Here is an 18,560-nt window from a genome sequence, read left to right on the forward strand (position 1 = left end):
TAACTGGACCAATTAGTTGGTTGAGATCGTTGCAAACGAAATATCTGCTGAAGCTTTCGCCAGACACTAATCACAGCAGAACTGTCTGGAAAATGATCTGTAGGAAATAGTACAGCTTATAAAATGAGTCAGATCAACACAGTTTGCAACATCTCAACCAACAATTGGTCCAGTTATCAATGCTATTTTCAAGTTTTGAACAACTTGACTTTCAAGACCTATATATCTACATATGCCGATGTTTCCATTGCACCTTTAATTATATAAATTTCATCTCAACTACTACTGTGTCTGTCATATTCCAGCTGACCTGATGAGCATGGTAATGGATGAAATACTTCGTGGGCCTTAGATATGGCAGATATACTGTAATGTTGGTTTTTTTGTCTGTTTTGAATTTTGCACAAAGCTACTTGAGGGCTAGCTCTGCTAGCCATCCTTAATTTACCAGTGATAGATTAGAGGGAACCAACTCTTGGGCTACTCTTTTACCAATAAATAGTGGGTTTGAGCATCATATTATAATGCCTCCCACAGCTGAAAGATCAAGCATGTTTGGTGATGAGGATTTGAATCTGTGACTTTCAAATTATGAGTTGAACACCCTAACCACCAGGCTGTAATGTTGTTAAAGCTAAAACTGGTCAATCAGTGTTATATGCTAATGAATTAATCAAATGGTTCCATTAATTGCTTACATTTAATTAATCAATTAATATAGTGAAGTATTCCTCAAACCATGGTACCAACAAAATGAAAAGTTGGCATCAGTTGCTGTCAAAATATGCCTTCAGCAATTCAAGAAAGAAAAAGCTGTATGGGAGTGCTGCTAGACAGTTGTCTTCCCTCTGATAGTTCAAAATTAGCCCATTATCTTTGTGCTTAACGAAAAAAACATAAGAGCAATATTTTGATAACTTGAATAACTGGAATAATTTTGATTAGTCAATTCTTTTTGTGACAATTGATTTAATATTAATTTCAATTAATTACTTGTTCAAATAATCAAAAAAAGTAATAATCAAGAATATTAATATTGATTAGCTGATTATTTTCATGACCAATGGACTTTTGATTAATCTATAGTTGGAGTAATTGAAAAACAGTATTATTCAGAAACACTAACTTGAAATAGCTAATTATTTTCATGATAACCAATATAATTAGAATTTTCATTAAACAATTGTTGGAATAATCAAAACAGTAATAATAAACTACTTATAATTAATTGATGTAAAAGCTGCTCCTAGATAATTGAGTAAATAGCTCAGCTCTAAATGTGGTTAACATAGCGTTATACATTCTTTACTTTCACTCATAGCAAAATCACAGGTAGTATAATCTATATTTTATCTTTGAATTCAAAATTTTTTGATGATATGTTGTTGTACACTGTACAAGAAGGACTCACATCTAACATGTATTATAACGTGAGACAGAAATTAAGGTGAAAGGTATTAGGGTAAACATTTACAGCATATAATATTAGATATCATATGGCAAGTTTGACAAATTTTTATACACTTATTCTACACAGTTATCAGATTCATATAATCTGACAAGAGCTATTGCTTTGTTAATATTTTCAAATGATCTCTTTTTAGAATGTATTCATTCACATTTTTTTATGTATTTTGTTTTGCCTATTTTTTACTTGGTTTCTAGATTGAAATATAAATAATTTGATAAGCACTACCCTATTCACATACTTTTAGATAATTTCTAACTTCATATACATTGCATAAATACATATCTACATATAATAACAAAATATGTTATGATATGACTATCAGCTTTTTTAAAAGGTATATTGTACAAACAAATATCAATATGGATTTTGACAATGTGACCTGACTGGGTTCTTACACGTTTAAGTATTTTTGAAGATTACATACATGTACTGTGATGATAAACCTAACATCCATCAAAAATTTAATTAAGAGTAAACACTGATTTACTGTTAAGATATAGTTTGAAGGTAATTTTAAAATTTTAAAGTCAAGTATTTTAGTATCATTAATGTGTGTAATATAGGAAATAAAACACAAAATATGGAAATTTAAGAGTCCTAAATCAGCCACAGAAAATACATGTAGTATCGAATAAAACTAGCATATTTTTAACTGTTACACATAATTGTGAAACTAAATTATTCATAATATTATGCCATCTTATAAGTCTGATATAGATATATTAAATGCTTTGGCTTAAAACAGCTCCTTTTCAAACATAAGTACTGTAGCCATTACATGAATAAAGCTTACAATGCCATTTAATATGCATGAAATAGCTCAACAGTCAGAAAACAAGGGCAATTAAAACATTAAGTTGTATGTTGCTGAATTCACTCACATTTTAATTGTGTAACACATTATATAAATAAAAATAAATGGTAAATTGTGTATTCATATTAAAACTTTTATATTTTCTTGTTAAACACTTTTCCTCAAATTGAAGAAATATAGCACACATACAAGTATAGATATCATATCAGTTAAGCATCATCAATTGCATCATTGGGATGAATGAACAGAATGAGCGTTGCATTACAACAAAACACAGGTGTTCAGTGTAGGTAGTATTAATTTATTTTGTGAGTTAATATTTCATGATTGTTTAGTTTTTCTCATAATAAGAAGAGTTAAAAGTAAATGATTAATGGAAGTTGTGTTTGTAAGTAAATGATGTTGAGGCTACGGAGATTTCTAGAACACCTCAATGAGATATATAAAAAGTGGTACCAGAGAGGGGGGAAGAGAGCCAAAAGTAAAGCTGATTGAAAGAAAGTTTCCTGTCAGAGAAAAGTTAGAAAACATAAAGTTAACCATCATAGGAGTGAACAGCCTAACGGTTGATATGTTATAATGAGATTAACAGTTTTCTGACATTTTAGGAGAATAATTTGTCTCGTCAAAGGGTGTTCGAAAGCAATTGAACCTGCCTGTGTGGACTTGGACAAAAAACAGACAAGTATCGGAAGTTCAGGATACAACTGCAGTAACTCAACGACAGCATAAGTGAATTATACACTGATACTGTGTTGATAAAAAAAAAAGAATAGAGAGAGAAAAAAGGAATAAGTGATATATACACTGATAGTGTTTAAGATAAAGTAGAGAAAAATTGTTTGGCTTGTCAACTGAATTTTAAAGCAATTGAAATAGCCTAATTGGACTTTTTAAAGAAGAAGAGAACTGTATAGTATACAAGATACAACTATAGTATACATAGTGTAAAGAATTTTTGTACATACGTTTAACTTGTTTTGAATATACTATTTTAAAACAAGCAGAGTGCGTACTGTTTATTTATCGTCACATTTACACCAACAAGTCATATATGCCTACTGTAGAAGAATCCTCAGCCGACACACACTATATAATATATATATATATATATATATATATATATATTTAACTTACTATATACTACTACTAAAAAGTAAGTTCCTGACAGTTGTCACCTACATCATTTGTCCGAATCAACTACATTTAGATTTGGGGCACTAATGAACATACTGATCTTCAAAAGGATACAATTAACACCTTGTAATTATCTACTCATTAATGTGCAAAACATATAATTGTCAAACATATTGTTCTATGGATCTTAAGTGTGTACATTTTTATACAATTACTATATACAGTTGAACATAAATGTTAAACTTAACTGAAATTACGTTACAATAGTACAGTTCTGTGTAATGGCAAGATATGAAGTAACCACTCTTTTACTAAAATGTATTCAAGCAAATGACTTTTAAATAAAACAGTATAATATTACTATAACAATTCATCCATATTAATGTAGTTTCATCAGGTAATAGATGGAATGCAGAATGTACTTAAACATTATTAACTTAATAACAAGCATGTATCATACAAAGTAAAGAATCAGAGTACATGCTTCACCATTAAATAATGTAATTTCAACATCCATATATCAAGATTTATAGGTTTGAAACTTTTCCTCATCCTTACCTTCCAGCCTAGTGAAACATACACTTTCACATATATTATATATATAATGGTCCTCACAAGATATTTTTATAAAAGAAATGTTTTTAGTGTCTTGAAGAAACGAAAGATACGTTTTTAGTATTCAAATGAAAGTTATCCAGTGATTTTTTGCTAAACTGTTTAAAGTGAACAAGTATTTAAATCTTTAAGCTCACAACTGAAACTTAGAATTTAAACTGCAATTCTGGGTAGACATGGCAAACATTAACAAAAAATAAAATCTGTATATGTAACACATGCATTTTTATAATTTTATTGAAACTACTGTATGCAGTTAGTGTGTAATCATAAATAGAATTCTTACTCATTTTTGTTAATTTCATTTAGCAGATATTTGATTAATAAAACTAACAGCCTGTTTTTTTTACACTTCCTTGAATAAGTGTACCACACAAGTACATGATCTCACAAAAAATATCTTTTGACTGAACAGATAAGCTTTAAAATGTGTTGCATACAAACTGTAAGTTAGATTTTAAAAAAGTTGTCAAAATATAATCAGTTAAACAAAGAAAAAAACTTGAATGTTATTACAGAGATAAGCCACTAAAAATGCCTAAATTAAAACCATTACATTGTATATAGCCTTATGTAGATTTTATCCTGTTGAAGCCCAAAAAAAAGTTCAACAAAAAGTTTCACAACAATATTTAATGAAAACATTTCATACATTTTAACAATGTATCTTGTTCTCTGCTACACATAAAACATAATGTCTTGAAAATCATTTCTTTGAAAAAATTCAGGAAAGAACCAGCATCTTACATCTCCCCCACTAACTGTCCACTGAAGTTTCATAGGTGTGAAAGTATGCTTATAAAGAAGTGTCAACAGTGTTTGTTTTTATACTGGTGTTATGGTTGACAACAAAAAGACTCTGTGTGGACTCTTAATTTTAACAATACCTGTATTCATTCATATCAAGCTATATAACACTTGATAAATAATTTCAACAAGGGTCCTTGTTATACAAAGTACTCATTATTCCAAAATGTTCATTTGAGCAAAGAAAAAAAAAAAGCACATAAACAACAGCAACAAAAAAAAGACATATCCATGAATTTTCTATTCATAGACACTGAGATCTATAGTAGTTACTGAGGCTTGTGTACAGCTATAAGAGTGTAACTGAAGTCAAAACAAATACAATACATACAACAATCATGTCACACATGTAGGATACTTGAATGTACCTGTATCACTTTACATGTACTGCAGATGTACACTGTACGTGCATTCAGGATCATTTTACATGTGGTGCTGTGCCTGTTACTCAAGGGCATAAATGTATAAAAGGTTATACATATATAAAATACATACAGGTATATACAAATTAATTCAAATATATTGTTAAAATAATAAGTATGTGAAGTTCATAATACATTTAGTACTCAAAGCAGACATACTGTAGTGTAAGTCTATAAAAAGCTTTAAGAAAAGCCATAATTATTCAACACATGTTGTACAGTATGTAAATAGTCATGCTAAAACCAAGATTAAAATAGAAATTTTTCAGTAATTAAAAAAACCCAACTAAAACTAAAAAATGAAGTATCGAAAATGAAAACAATCAGACAATTATTAAATCAAGTCAGTCTACAACAATGCTCACAAGGCAGCAGTGTAAACTAAGCCTGCAACTAGTTTTATATTTTTTGTGAGGTCACTTCTTAACAAGAAATATTATTACAATTTTTATTCACCCCATTCCTTTGGAAAACTAAATGTGTTTATTACATTTTTTTGCAAAATTTCTCTAGTGCAATAGCTATCATAATTACAAAATTATATATCATATGTAAAATATATAAAGTATATAAATTACATACTTTTTTCCCTAAATGTATTAGTCTACACAATTAAGTATAAAAGATGAAAGTAGTCTGTATTACTTATCGTACAGAATGTAAAAATTAAATGAATCATAAAAAAGCCCAAAAATGTTTAACAAAGCCAATTTATTTTAAATGTTTTAAATTTAAGAAAAGCTCAATCATACAGATTTAAATACAAAAAAGCACTACAAACACAAAAACATTTAATAGGGAAAAGTATAACTAGAATAAGGTAGAATTCTTAATTTAGTAAAAAAGATGAAGCACTGGTTTTTTTTTGGCAGAATGATCTACATTAGTCCTAGTCAAAAAGAAATAGTTCAATAGCTCTGGAACCTTTCTCTATCTTCAGTCATTTGTTACATGTACATATTTTACAAAGAAGTTGATGAGTGAAGCTGGATTCACACCCAAATAACTGTAACCTCTGGTCCTGGTCCTAAGTCTGACATAACTACAAGTTAGATTTACAATGTAAGTAATATTTGCTAATATATTGTATTTTGTATAATTCTTTACAAAAAAAGCTTTAACAAAATTCAGTTATGTTTAAACTTCACATAATTTCCTCAGGTTAAATTGTTATCTTTGGAATCAGTAGTAGTATTCTTGATGTTAATTAATACAGTTTAGGAGATAGCTTATTCAAAAAATAAGTACATATATATAAACACTGGTTACCATGCAAAGTGGCCATAAAGTTGATTCTGTCTCTCTCGCTGCTACTTTAGCTTATACAAGTATGTCAGATACACTCTAGATTCAGGTAAATTCAGGAATTTTATGAAAACAATTTCCATTCTAGGGTGAGAATATTCCAATATCTAATACTCTTTACTGAAAATTCAAAACGACAAATTAAGAGGAATTAAAAAAAAACATCTGCAGCTTACTGATATAATTTTATCACAAATGTTAGGCCTATTGGTTTCAAATGCCTTGCCAGCTTTTGACATTTTAAAGTAAAAAACAGTTTAATTAAAATCACTATGTATTATTAGTGAGTACTCTTTGTACTATCTGAAATCTTTTTTTATCAAATACATAAAGCTAATAATTTAATGACAGTCCTAAATGTGTAGATGTTCACAATACAACTCTTAAAGACAAAAAAGGTAAAATGATACAGTAATGTACTATTTTGGGGAAACTATTTATGTCAATAAATAAATAAGAACCAAATTCCACTTGTGACTGATAAAAACTTACTATTTTTCTGCAAATAATTTATTCTTTTTATATTTTAACAAATTCAATAAAACATATCAACTCATACAATGATACTGTAAACAGTGGCACTTATGTCATCATATTTCACTATGGCAGATCATATGAGAGAATTAGCAAGTAAAATATCAGTACGTATTATCCATAGATTACATGAAAAGCACAATACAAAAATTTTGGCTTCATGTAATCTACCCAAAATTTTCAATCTACAATATTACCACTTAGTAATCTGCAGCACTTTTGTCAGAAGTTTACATGTAAAACTGAAAGTAGCAAGCATAAGCACCATTTTCAGCAACTAAACCAACCTCCTTTACTGTACAGAAATATATTTTATAATAATAGCACACTCATAACAAAATATTTCATAAATTCAAGCTAATTATAACATTCATGGGAAAGTTATTTACTGTGCTATGTTTCTTTTCTAAGCAAACTTCACCTACACATTGTATATGTACATCCAAGTTGAAAATCTCAGATTTGAAAAGAATATATTCTCTGTGTTACCTGTGCAGTGAAAATTATATCAGCAAAACAGTATTTTGTGTATGTTCAACTTACGTGTATATAAATGTGTGTGCATCATTCCCATCCTGGGCACTTTCTTAAAAACTCCTTTTTTCCACAAGGCAACTGATATACATGTAAATACAAAAATGAATGCTTCCTGAATTAATTCAATACCAAGATCATAATACAAAACAATGTTTAAACAATAAAACTTTGGCTGTTCTCACAATTTTCACGTATAGTTTATTGCAGCAAAGGTTCACACATAATATCTGTATATTCACTATTTAAATATTTGATGTTACGTGTGTCAGACAAGAATAATGTAACACATGTACACGTTTAAAAATGCAGCATTTCCATTATAATACACATCGCAAAGAAATTCATTGATGAAGTTATAGTAACTAATATACTGTTTTATATACATATATATACTATTTGTGGTTATCTGTACTTGTACCTTGTACAAAGAATAGTTTTATATTGAGCCTGCTGATGACGCAAGACAAAATTATATGCATGTGAAATATAAAGTTAGAACAAGCTTGTAAATTAATCCCAAAAGTTCAAAATAAATTTTGTTCATGTTACATTGTATTATGAAGAATGTCAAGTTTACATACAACTTTTCAGATAATGTTTATACTAAATACCGTATATATATAAAAACACAAAACTCAAAAACATGTAAAAAAAGTTATTATAATAATTTTGTGTTAAAAATTGAACCTCTAAATATTTAACAGCAAGTTTATCATTGTTCGTATAGTTTAAACGACATTTCATATCCATCATTTATATTTAAGTCTATACCAGATACTGTATTGAACATAAAACATTCAATACAGTATAATACACCTGTACCATCTTCAATTGTTCATATATCAAAGTTTCACTTGTTTCAATAAAATTCTATACTACTAGATTTTAAAACCATCTGCTACTAGTTGATTATTTACTATCTACTAATTTTAACTTTACATTATGCATTACTTTTTCTTTTAATGATGTAACTTCAATGAAAGAACAATATGTACATGAAATGATGGACTTTATTATTTATACCAAAGAGGGATAGACCTGTGCAATCCAGTGAATGAGAATTATTCTGAAAATGTATAAAAACTATATCACATAATTTGTTGCACTGATAGAAATGTATGCCCATGATAAAAAGATGGTCTTTATATGCTGCATGACCTAGTGCTGTTTTGCTTGTCCTTACATGTGGTGCAGCAGATAATAAAAAAATCATTTAGATTGTGATAAAAGCACAATAATTTCAGAAATTGTAGGTCAAACTATAACAATACAATGTAGGATGACAGCCACTCAAATTTCTTATTTTATAATATTAAAAACCCCATGCCCCAAATCCCACCAGAACAAAATTGATGACACTGGTATATTTAATTTCAATATTTCTGGACTATTTATCGACATGACTTGAACCAAATCACGAAAACAACAAATACTTGCTTCAATTACACATATATTAAAATATACTTATAGAAGGTAGAGTGCATATTGTCACCACAAAGCATCAAATCTTATAATTATTTGTCAAACTAAGGCAGTGCTATTTATATTGTGAATTATTCTTAGTAACCAACAATCTGAGTAATTACAAGATATGACACGTGTCATTATCATCTATATATATATCAGTACATGAACAATTATAGTTATTGTAGAGTACACATTGTCTCCAGAAGTCATGTATTTTGTATGCTAATTAGTTGCACATATTATCATTTCTATTACTCTTTTTTTCAAACTGATTAACAAGCCACAGATACACGAGATAAGTAATTATAAATAGAGGCATGAATACACATAAATACTAACACTACATAATTTTATGGTTTTTACACTTATGTTAAATGATCCTAAATGTTAGAGCACAGTTTTGTATATCATGTACAAGTTATTAAGAAGTCTGTCCCTAATGCCACTCTGCCAGATAAGAAAGATCTGAATTTGGGTGTTGTGTTTGGTTCCAGACAGAACCAGCCTGAAATGCATACTTTTGGTCAATAAAGTTGGTCAATTTGACTGACCTCGTTACCTACCAAAAAAAAAAAATTGAAATAAATATAAATTACCATTTTTTCTTTCTAGAATGACTTCAAATTATAATATCAAACTATATCATAGCTTTAAACTCATAACAGTATACATCTATTTATACATAAAATTTATTGTCTAACTACTAGTACTATTCATGGTATTACAAGATGTAAATCACTTGGGGAATATGTGGCTCATGTTATGCTATCAAATTGCATTACCCACGAGCTACTCCAATCTGCTCACATGTGCCTCATGAAATTCTTTTTATTATATTATTATTATTTATTTTATTTAATATAACCTTAAATAATCTAAAGAGTTTCCTATTTTTACATTTTAATTACTTTTATAATAATAAATAAAAAATACACATGAAAAAACAATAAATAAAGTACTTACGTGGGCTTTCTTTTTATTTGCTGTTGACTGTCAATTACTCTTAACCCTACTTTTTTTTTATATATACTAATGGTAATACTGCACTAAATAATGTTTGTTTAATTAAATAATGCACCAAAAAACATGGAATAATAACTTTCCAAAAGCAGACAATGTTCCATAACTATCACAATTTCCTGGCTTTCTAACTATTCGGCAAGAGCCATTACAAATTCATCCAACCTAGCTGATGTGTTTCCTGTGAGAATGAAGCTTGTAGTGAAATAGAAGGTAACGTGTTTCTGTACAGAAAACAACGTAATATAATACATCATTTGATATATGAAAACCTTGACTTTCTATTGGTTAAAAATAATATAGTATTAAACATAAGAGAGAGCTATTGACAAATCCTGAAGGAGAAGATGTAACAGGTGGGTCTGATTTTCTATTTGATAGCTCTATAACCAAAAAAAATTGAAGGCTATGAAAATTATGCTTTATCTGAGCAATATTATAATAAGTAATTTATGTTAAATTTCATACTTGTTGGAGGGGTGATAAATAAATTAGAAAAGAGGGGATGCCTAGAGATAAAAATGTCACATTTCTTACACTTCGGGAAATTAAGGATCTTTTTTTTAATATTGCTTTATAAAATTACGAACTTAAAACTTTTATAGATTATATGATTTTATGCTATACTAATTGGTATAACATGAGCAAACAAAAATTAGTTTAATAAAATTTTGAATGTAACTCACTAAAAACCTCATGACATGCACAGTAAAGGATGCCAAGGTGAGAGGGATAATTACCTCTGAAAAGTCACAAGACATTTTCTTCTAAAAGCCAAGGAGACCATGTTGTGATGAGAGCTCACCAAAAAAAAAAAGGAAATAAACTAGATTAATTTGAAAAACAATTTATGGCAACCTTGTTCAGTTGCAATATCTTCAAGTCGCTTCTTTCTCTGGATAATTGATTGTTGCATTATTTTGTGACAACTGATGTGTTTGGTATTTCTTGTAATTTTGAAGTTTTACTTTACATACCAGGAAATATTTTTTCATGAAATGCTATGTATGGTACAATTAAATATCAGGGTTTGAAGCTGAATAAAAGTGTTATTAGAATAAATTCTGTTCATGTTATATTGCATAGTTGTGCAACTAAATTACTAATAAAACAAACTGTATTATTATTTTACTTTAAAAGTGTGTTTCTGTGGGTGGGTGCCTTAGACAGGGGTTCCACATAGAAAAAATTTAAATTGAGTAATGTATAATAATGTATGTAATATGTAAATAATGTAATTAAATATGTAATAATGTATTTGTGTGCCATATTTGAGGCTTTTATCATAAAGTGAACGAATGTAAAGTTTTTCTTGGTTTAATGGCTGCACTAACATACTATTTCAACTTCTTGTGCATGATATGTGACCATTAAATCATTTTGATGTGAAAGCAATAAGAGTTAGTACTTTATAATTTTAGAACAATCCTTTCGTCACTCAAAAGGTTACTCACTAAAAATAAGTAAATATATCTAGTCTTAGAAATACATGTGTAAGAACTTCAAGACCTAGTTAAACCTAGATGTACAGATTAACAGACTACAACTACGTTTTTACACTATGCTGTTTCATTCAGTGTCAAAATCAGAAAATTATATGATGATAATATTGAGCACAACAACAAACCTACATGTACGAATAGTTACAGGTACTTGAAAATGGTTTTAGTCTAACATTTTACAACTATACTTGAGAAAAAAAAACACACCATAAAGTTAAAATGGCAAGCAAAATTGAAACTGTCAACAATAAAAAAATCATTTAACACACCAGATACAGTAGGAATAAATGACATAAATTTAAAAATTTGTTTCTAAATAAATAAATGTTTTGCTGTATTTGATTCTAAGTTTGGATGATGTATAAATGTAATAAAAGTTTAAAAAATCTAATATTCGGTTACAAAGTACATTCAAACTTTTTTTTAAACATCAGTATACTACAGCTGTATAGTATTGCATTTCAGTTATTTAGTATTTGTCTGTATTTCCCAGAACAATGAAAACTGCAATCAGATCTAATAACTTCCATCATATCAGTTATTGTCAGGGCTATGAAATGTTATTCCTCCAGTTCTAACTGAAAATAATAACAATATAAATAAAAATAACTAAAAATAATAATTGTAGCAATGCTATTGAATAAATACCTGCAATGAAGAAACATGACTATTTAAAAGCACCTTAAAACTTCAAATATAATTAAAAAATCATCTTCAACTGAATAACATTTTGACTTAATAAAACCAAATCACTACAGGTTTTTTTAACACTAGTGGTTGGATTAGATGCTTATGCCTAGGATTCTGTTCCACCATAAATAAATAACAATCTTTTCTCTAATAGCGTAAGTAAGCTAACATGTATGAAGAAATTCATCATGAAGGTTGAACTGGTTCAAGAAAATCCTAAATATTTCTGCACTAGTCACAAGATAATCCTTAAATCCACACTGAATTAAGACAGACTAGATTGATCATAACGTAAAACTAAAACAATATCCACAATGAAGTAACTAAATGTTAATATTATTCAGATACCAGTTTTGTGATAGCTTGTTTCTTCACAGTTTGATTTATATATCAACTTCAGCATGCATTTTGTTTTATTTTAACCTCATCACTTATTTCCAATTTTACAATCAGGACTGAGATAATCTTTAATAACTCCTTCAAGTGCAAGATATAATTACGTTTTCAGATCTAATATACATGAATATTGTATTTAACAATGTAGTAAAAAAGTAGGCTTCATTTGTAATACATTATCACTTTAATATTTTGTTGTTTTTTACATATTTATTTACATAATGCCAACTACAGGTCTTCTTAGTCATTTTTAAGTTTTGAATATACATTTAAATGTTTTATTTTGCCTAAGTGTAATACTTGCACTATGCCCCCCTACTGCAGAAAAAAAAATCTGTAATATTCTAAAAGGGCCTGCCTGTAGAAGGATCTTTTTGGAACTTGTGGATTTTTTTTCTGTAATCTACATACTGCACTGTGTACAATCCAACTGCCCAAGCCTATTTATTATAAAATATATATTCCATACAAAACATCGTAAAGAATACTTTTCATTAAGATCAACTTCATAAGATACATGTATTAGTAATGACTTCTAAATAATTTTTTAAAACATTAATATATAACATATATAACATCACAATATTCGAGTAAAGTAGAAATACGCTACACAAGATACATTATATGCTACATATAAATGGTTAAAAAAGTAACACAGGTGTGGATCTAACTACCGTATTTTTCGGTGTATAAGACACACTTTTTACCCCAAAATTTGATGTCAAAATCTGCTTGCGTCCTATACACCGAAGGTATGAATAATATATATGTATATATATGATATACATAAGCCATATGTAAATATATTTAAATAGGCATGCATAGTTTAGTTCAGTTGAATGTGTTATTTATAACAATAGTAGTTTTTTTTTTCTTTCAAAAACATTCTCTAAATAATAAAAAATAAATTACAGTGAAAGCAATGAAGATTTTGTAGGTTTTGAACCAAACTAAATAACAGTAAACCTTTTTTTTATTTGCGGTATTTTCTTATTTTGATGTTTTGAGCTCTTTTGTGTTTAGAACAATATATACTAATTAGTTAAATCCAGTTGGATAGATCAATCGATAGGTTTTTCTGACCCTAGTTAAATCCAGTTAGATAGATCAATCGATAGGTTTTTCTAACCCTAGTTAAATCCAGTTGGATAGATCAATCGATAGGTTTTTCTGAACCTAGTTAAATCCAGTTAGATAGATCAATCGATAGGTTTTTCTGAACCTAGTTAAATCCAGTTGGATAGATTAATCAATAGGTTTTTCTGACCCTAATTAAATCCAGTTAGATAGATCAATCGATAGGTTTTTCTGAACCTAGTTAACCAAGAATTTAAATTGTAAAAAATAAACGAATCTGTAATTATAGAATTCATTATCAAATTTCTTCAAACAAGTACATCGCGAAATGCTTTTCATATTTTTTATTAGAACAATAGCTCTATTCAAAATTCTAGTGTAATTAAAGCCCAGTTTAACAAAAACAACAGACAATTAGAAAAATATAACTTTTTACACTATGCTTTTTTACGAATAGGAAGGACCAAAAACGAAAACTTGATAGAAGAAGAAAAATGAGCACTTGAAAAGCACTCATCATTTTTGGAAACTGTACGTATTTTTGAGCAGCGTACTCTAGTCTCCCTTTCTTTGTGTCGACTTTTCCGAGGCTGACGTCATCTGTAACTGCAGCAGATGACTCTCAAGCGACCGCGGAAAGAACGCAGGAAGTCGCCCAAATCGATGGAACTAGCTAAACGAAAGATATAAACAGCACAGCCTGTGGACAGTTGTTGTTCTAAGTTCTGCGACTATTGCATTTTATGGGAAACAGGAGGAGATATCTCACACTAGGTTCCAATGGAACTGTCCGATGAAAAAGAAAACGGACTTCAACGATGAGGAAAAGGCTTAGAGGCTGTTTTGCTGGGCTCGTGCTGAACCTCCTGGCGGGTGAGTTGTTATCTTTTTCGAAGCTGTTGTGTTTTTGCCGATAAATAATCTTATTTCGTAACCAGCTGTCTTTCTTTTATTTTTATTATAAGCATTAAGAAGGCATCTGTCTATAGTTAAAATAATATGTAAATATTACATGCAAATCACTCTGGGAACTGCAAGCGTATGTGTATGTCCATTTTTATATAAACATGTAGCGTGCACGAAGAAATAATTCAGTATAACTTAGGTTCGAGGGTGTGGCGGGCTATAGTGGACACTTCAAGTAATCACTGCATAAAGACGTCAGTCTGAATCTTTCCATGATAGATACCACCTATCGTCAGTCCTTTTACCGGATTACCAAGGCTAACGTATATATAGCATGCTCTCGATCATATAAAACACTTGTGAATTCATGTAATTAGGTGGCTTTGTTGTTTTAGATCGAATGATTTTTGTTTTTTTACGTAAATAATAGCAAATATTAAAACTGTCAGACCTTTGATGGCTTTGAAAAATACAAGATTTAGCAATTTAATATTAGTTTAGGGTCATGCATGTTTTATAGTGGTAACTTAACACGTGTTTTCTGAATTGTGTGTGTTGTTTAGTATTTACGTACATACATATAAACACATAGGAAAAAAGTCGAGGCTTTATTTGTTTGAAAAATGGAAAAAAAGTTTTCGGGACAGCTTGTACGTGTGTAAATACCGTATTTTTCGGAATATAAGACGCACCCTTATTTTGAAAAAAAAAGCTACAGTCGCATATGAAAGATTTTTATTGAACAAAAATTCAATTTGATACTTTAAAAGGTTCAGAAAAACCTATCGATTGATCTATCTAACTGGATTTAACTAGGTTCAGAAAAACCTATCGATTGATCTGTCCAACTGGATTTAACTAGGTTCAGAAAAACCTATCGATTGATCTATCCAACTGGATTTAACTAGGTTCAGAAAAACCTATCGATTGATCTATCTAACTGGATTTAACTAGGTTCAGAAACACGTATAAAGACGAGTTAACACTGGCATATATTAACTATTAACGTACCAAACACGTATAAAGACGTGTTAACACTGGCATATATTAACTATTAACGTACCAAAAACGTATAAAGACGAACGTACACAAAAAAAAATAAAGAAAAAATAGAACTGGAACGCGAAGCACTGAAATTGACATTCACGGTTGAGGTTTCTGTTCGATCTGTTTTAAATCCATGTGCACGCCAATTTTTCGCAATCTGTGCTCTATCGATCGATCGAACTGTATCTATATGATATACATGATTGATCTAGGTTCATACGCAAAGTCTGCAGTACTGTGCACCTGTATAAGCTAAGTCTATTTATTTGCCATTTTTCATACATTGTGTAAGAAAGAATGTAAACCCTGTACGTTTAGAGACGCGTACAGAAGTGAATGTTCGTGATTTGTCACTTTATAAACTTGAGTACAGTCGAACATGTTCTTTAAGTAAGCTAAGATAAGTTCTACTTAATATTTATTGATAACTGTTTCGATCCTAATTACACAATATGTTTAGAATATATTTCAAATGAGAAACATACATGTAAGTTTTGAATTCATTATCGCATTTCTACAAATGAAAAAGGCATGAAATGTTTGTCGTATTAGGAAAATAGGTGTCATGTTCTATAACTTCTACTACAACTAAATCTCAACGCTCTAGCAAATTAGAAAAATATAACTTTTTACATTTGAAACATTAATTGAGAAATCAGAACAATAAAAAACAATCTGAGGGTCGCGGGTTCGAATCCCCGTCCCACCAAACATGCTCGCCCTTTCAGCCGTGGGGGCGTTATAAAGTGACGGTCAATCCCACTATTCGTTGGTAAAAGAGTAGCCCAAGAGTTGGCAGTGGGTGGTGATGACTAGCTGCCTTCCCTCTAGTCTTACACTGCTAAATTAGGGACGTCTAGCGCCTTTTGCCCTCGTGTAGCTTTGAGCGAAATTCAAAACAAACAAACGAACAATAAAAAAATTAGAAAAAGCGAAAAACTGTTAAAGCAAAAGAAGAAACTCATGAATAATTTGACGGAATAAAGAAAAAAAGGTGTTAAATGTATACTTGAAGGACGCTTAACATTTCTGGACGATTACCTAATATTCGTCTGTCAAAACTTCTTCGTGGTTATTAATGTGATATGGTTCCATAGTCATACATCATTCTGCGTCGGCGTCAAAACTTCTTCGTGGTTATTAATGTGATATGGTTCCATAGTCATACATCATTCTGCGTCGGCGTTTCTCCCCGATTAAAGAAAAAAAGGTGTTAAATGTATACTTGAAGGACGCTTAACATTTCTGGACGATTACCTAATATTCGTCTGTCAAAACTTCTTCGTGGTTATTAATGTGATATGGTTCCATAGTCATACATCATTCTGCGTCGGCGTTTCTCCCCGATATACATATATTTAGCATAAAAACACGTGAATATAGGCGTACTGTAACACCCGAGAACCTTAAGTACAACTACAGCTTGTAAACCAAAGTCAAGAACACTGTATAAAAGTACAGCCAAGGAAATACAATATTTTAGTGTGGTCCAACGACCACTAGGTTTTTTTTTTAAACAGACAAGAGTTAGCTTAATGTAATTCCTCTATGTTGTATATTGCATTACTTAATTCTTCTTAAAGCGTTCTTTTTACTTTTCACTAAAGTTATTTAGGTTTTAAACAGCTTCTGCTTCGCCGGGTTAACAGCATAAAGAGTTGTGTTAAGTTGATTTCTGAGAAATGAATTCAAACAATTGATAAAGCTACATTGTATCCTGCATGTATCTGCAAGTCCTAGCGAAAGCAAACAACTATCGTTATGAACTTTATAATAATTTGTTTTAGTTAACAATTTGTTATTGATCTCTTAAGTGAATGATGAAAAGTAAAAAATAATCGAATTTTATACGAAAAGAACTTTTGATTAAAGTAAATTACAAATGGCTTTTTTTAGTTACAAAAGCTTTTCTTTAATTTGTTATACTTACTCTATACATATCTTTTTTTACTTCCTTTTTTAACTTTTTAGAGGAAAACAAATTAAGAAACTGTATTTAATTTCTACTTCAGAGGGCCGAGAAATCCAGTTAGATAGATCAATTGGTAGATAGTTTTTCTGAACCTAGTTAAATCCAGTTAGATAGATCAATCGATAGTTTTACTGAACCTAGTTAAATCCAGTTAGATAGATCAATCGATAGTTTTTCTGACCCTAGTTAAATCCAGTTAGATAGATCAATCGATAGTTTTAGGCATATATTAACTATTAACGTACCGGGTGTTAACACGTCTTTATATGTGTTTGATACGTTAATAGTTAATATATGCCAGTGTTAACACGCGACTTTTAATTTTAAGGATGCATTCAGTTAATTTCTCATAGCTGTTATTTCTAGGCAACAGATTGCAGTATAGCATGTGCGCTTTAAATAATTCATTAGTCACCTAGTTTTCGGTATTTTAAGTAGATTAATAATGTTTTATCGAGCATGCGCATTCACACATAATTAATCAAGAGATCTTTTGACACCGGAGTAAGTAAAAATAACAGATTTAATTCATCGTATGATAAAACCGAAGTAAGTAATAATAACAGATTTAATTCATTGTATGATAAAACCGAAGTAAGTAATAATAACAGATTTAATTCATCGTATAAAACCGGGGTAAGTAATAATAACCGATTTAATTCATCGTATGGCAAAACCAGAGTAAGTAATAATAACAGACTTAATTCATCGTATGATAAAACCGGGGTAAGTAATAATAACCGATTTAATTTATCGTATGATAAAACCGGATTAAGTAATAATAACCGATTTAATTCATCGTATGATAAAACCGGAGTAAGTAATAATAACAGATTTAATT

At 29.6% G+C, this 18,560-nt stretch overlaps 1 pseudogene; it reads right to left on the minus strand.

Annotated features, from left to right (window-relative positions):
- The window catches only part of LOC106476906, a 111,238-nt pseudogene that overhangs the window by 25,428 nt on the left and 67,250 nt on the right, over positions 1–18,560 (minus strand).

The sequence above is a fragment of the Limulus polyphemus genome, unplaced genomic scaffold (genome assembly GCF_000517525.1).
Source record: "Limulus polyphemus unplaced genomic scaffold, Limulus_polyphemus-2.1.2 Scaffold160, whole genome shotgun sequence".
Taxonomy (NCBI): domain Eukaryota; kingdom Metazoa; phylum Arthropoda; class Merostomata; order Xiphosura; family Limulidae; genus Limulus; species Limulus polyphemus.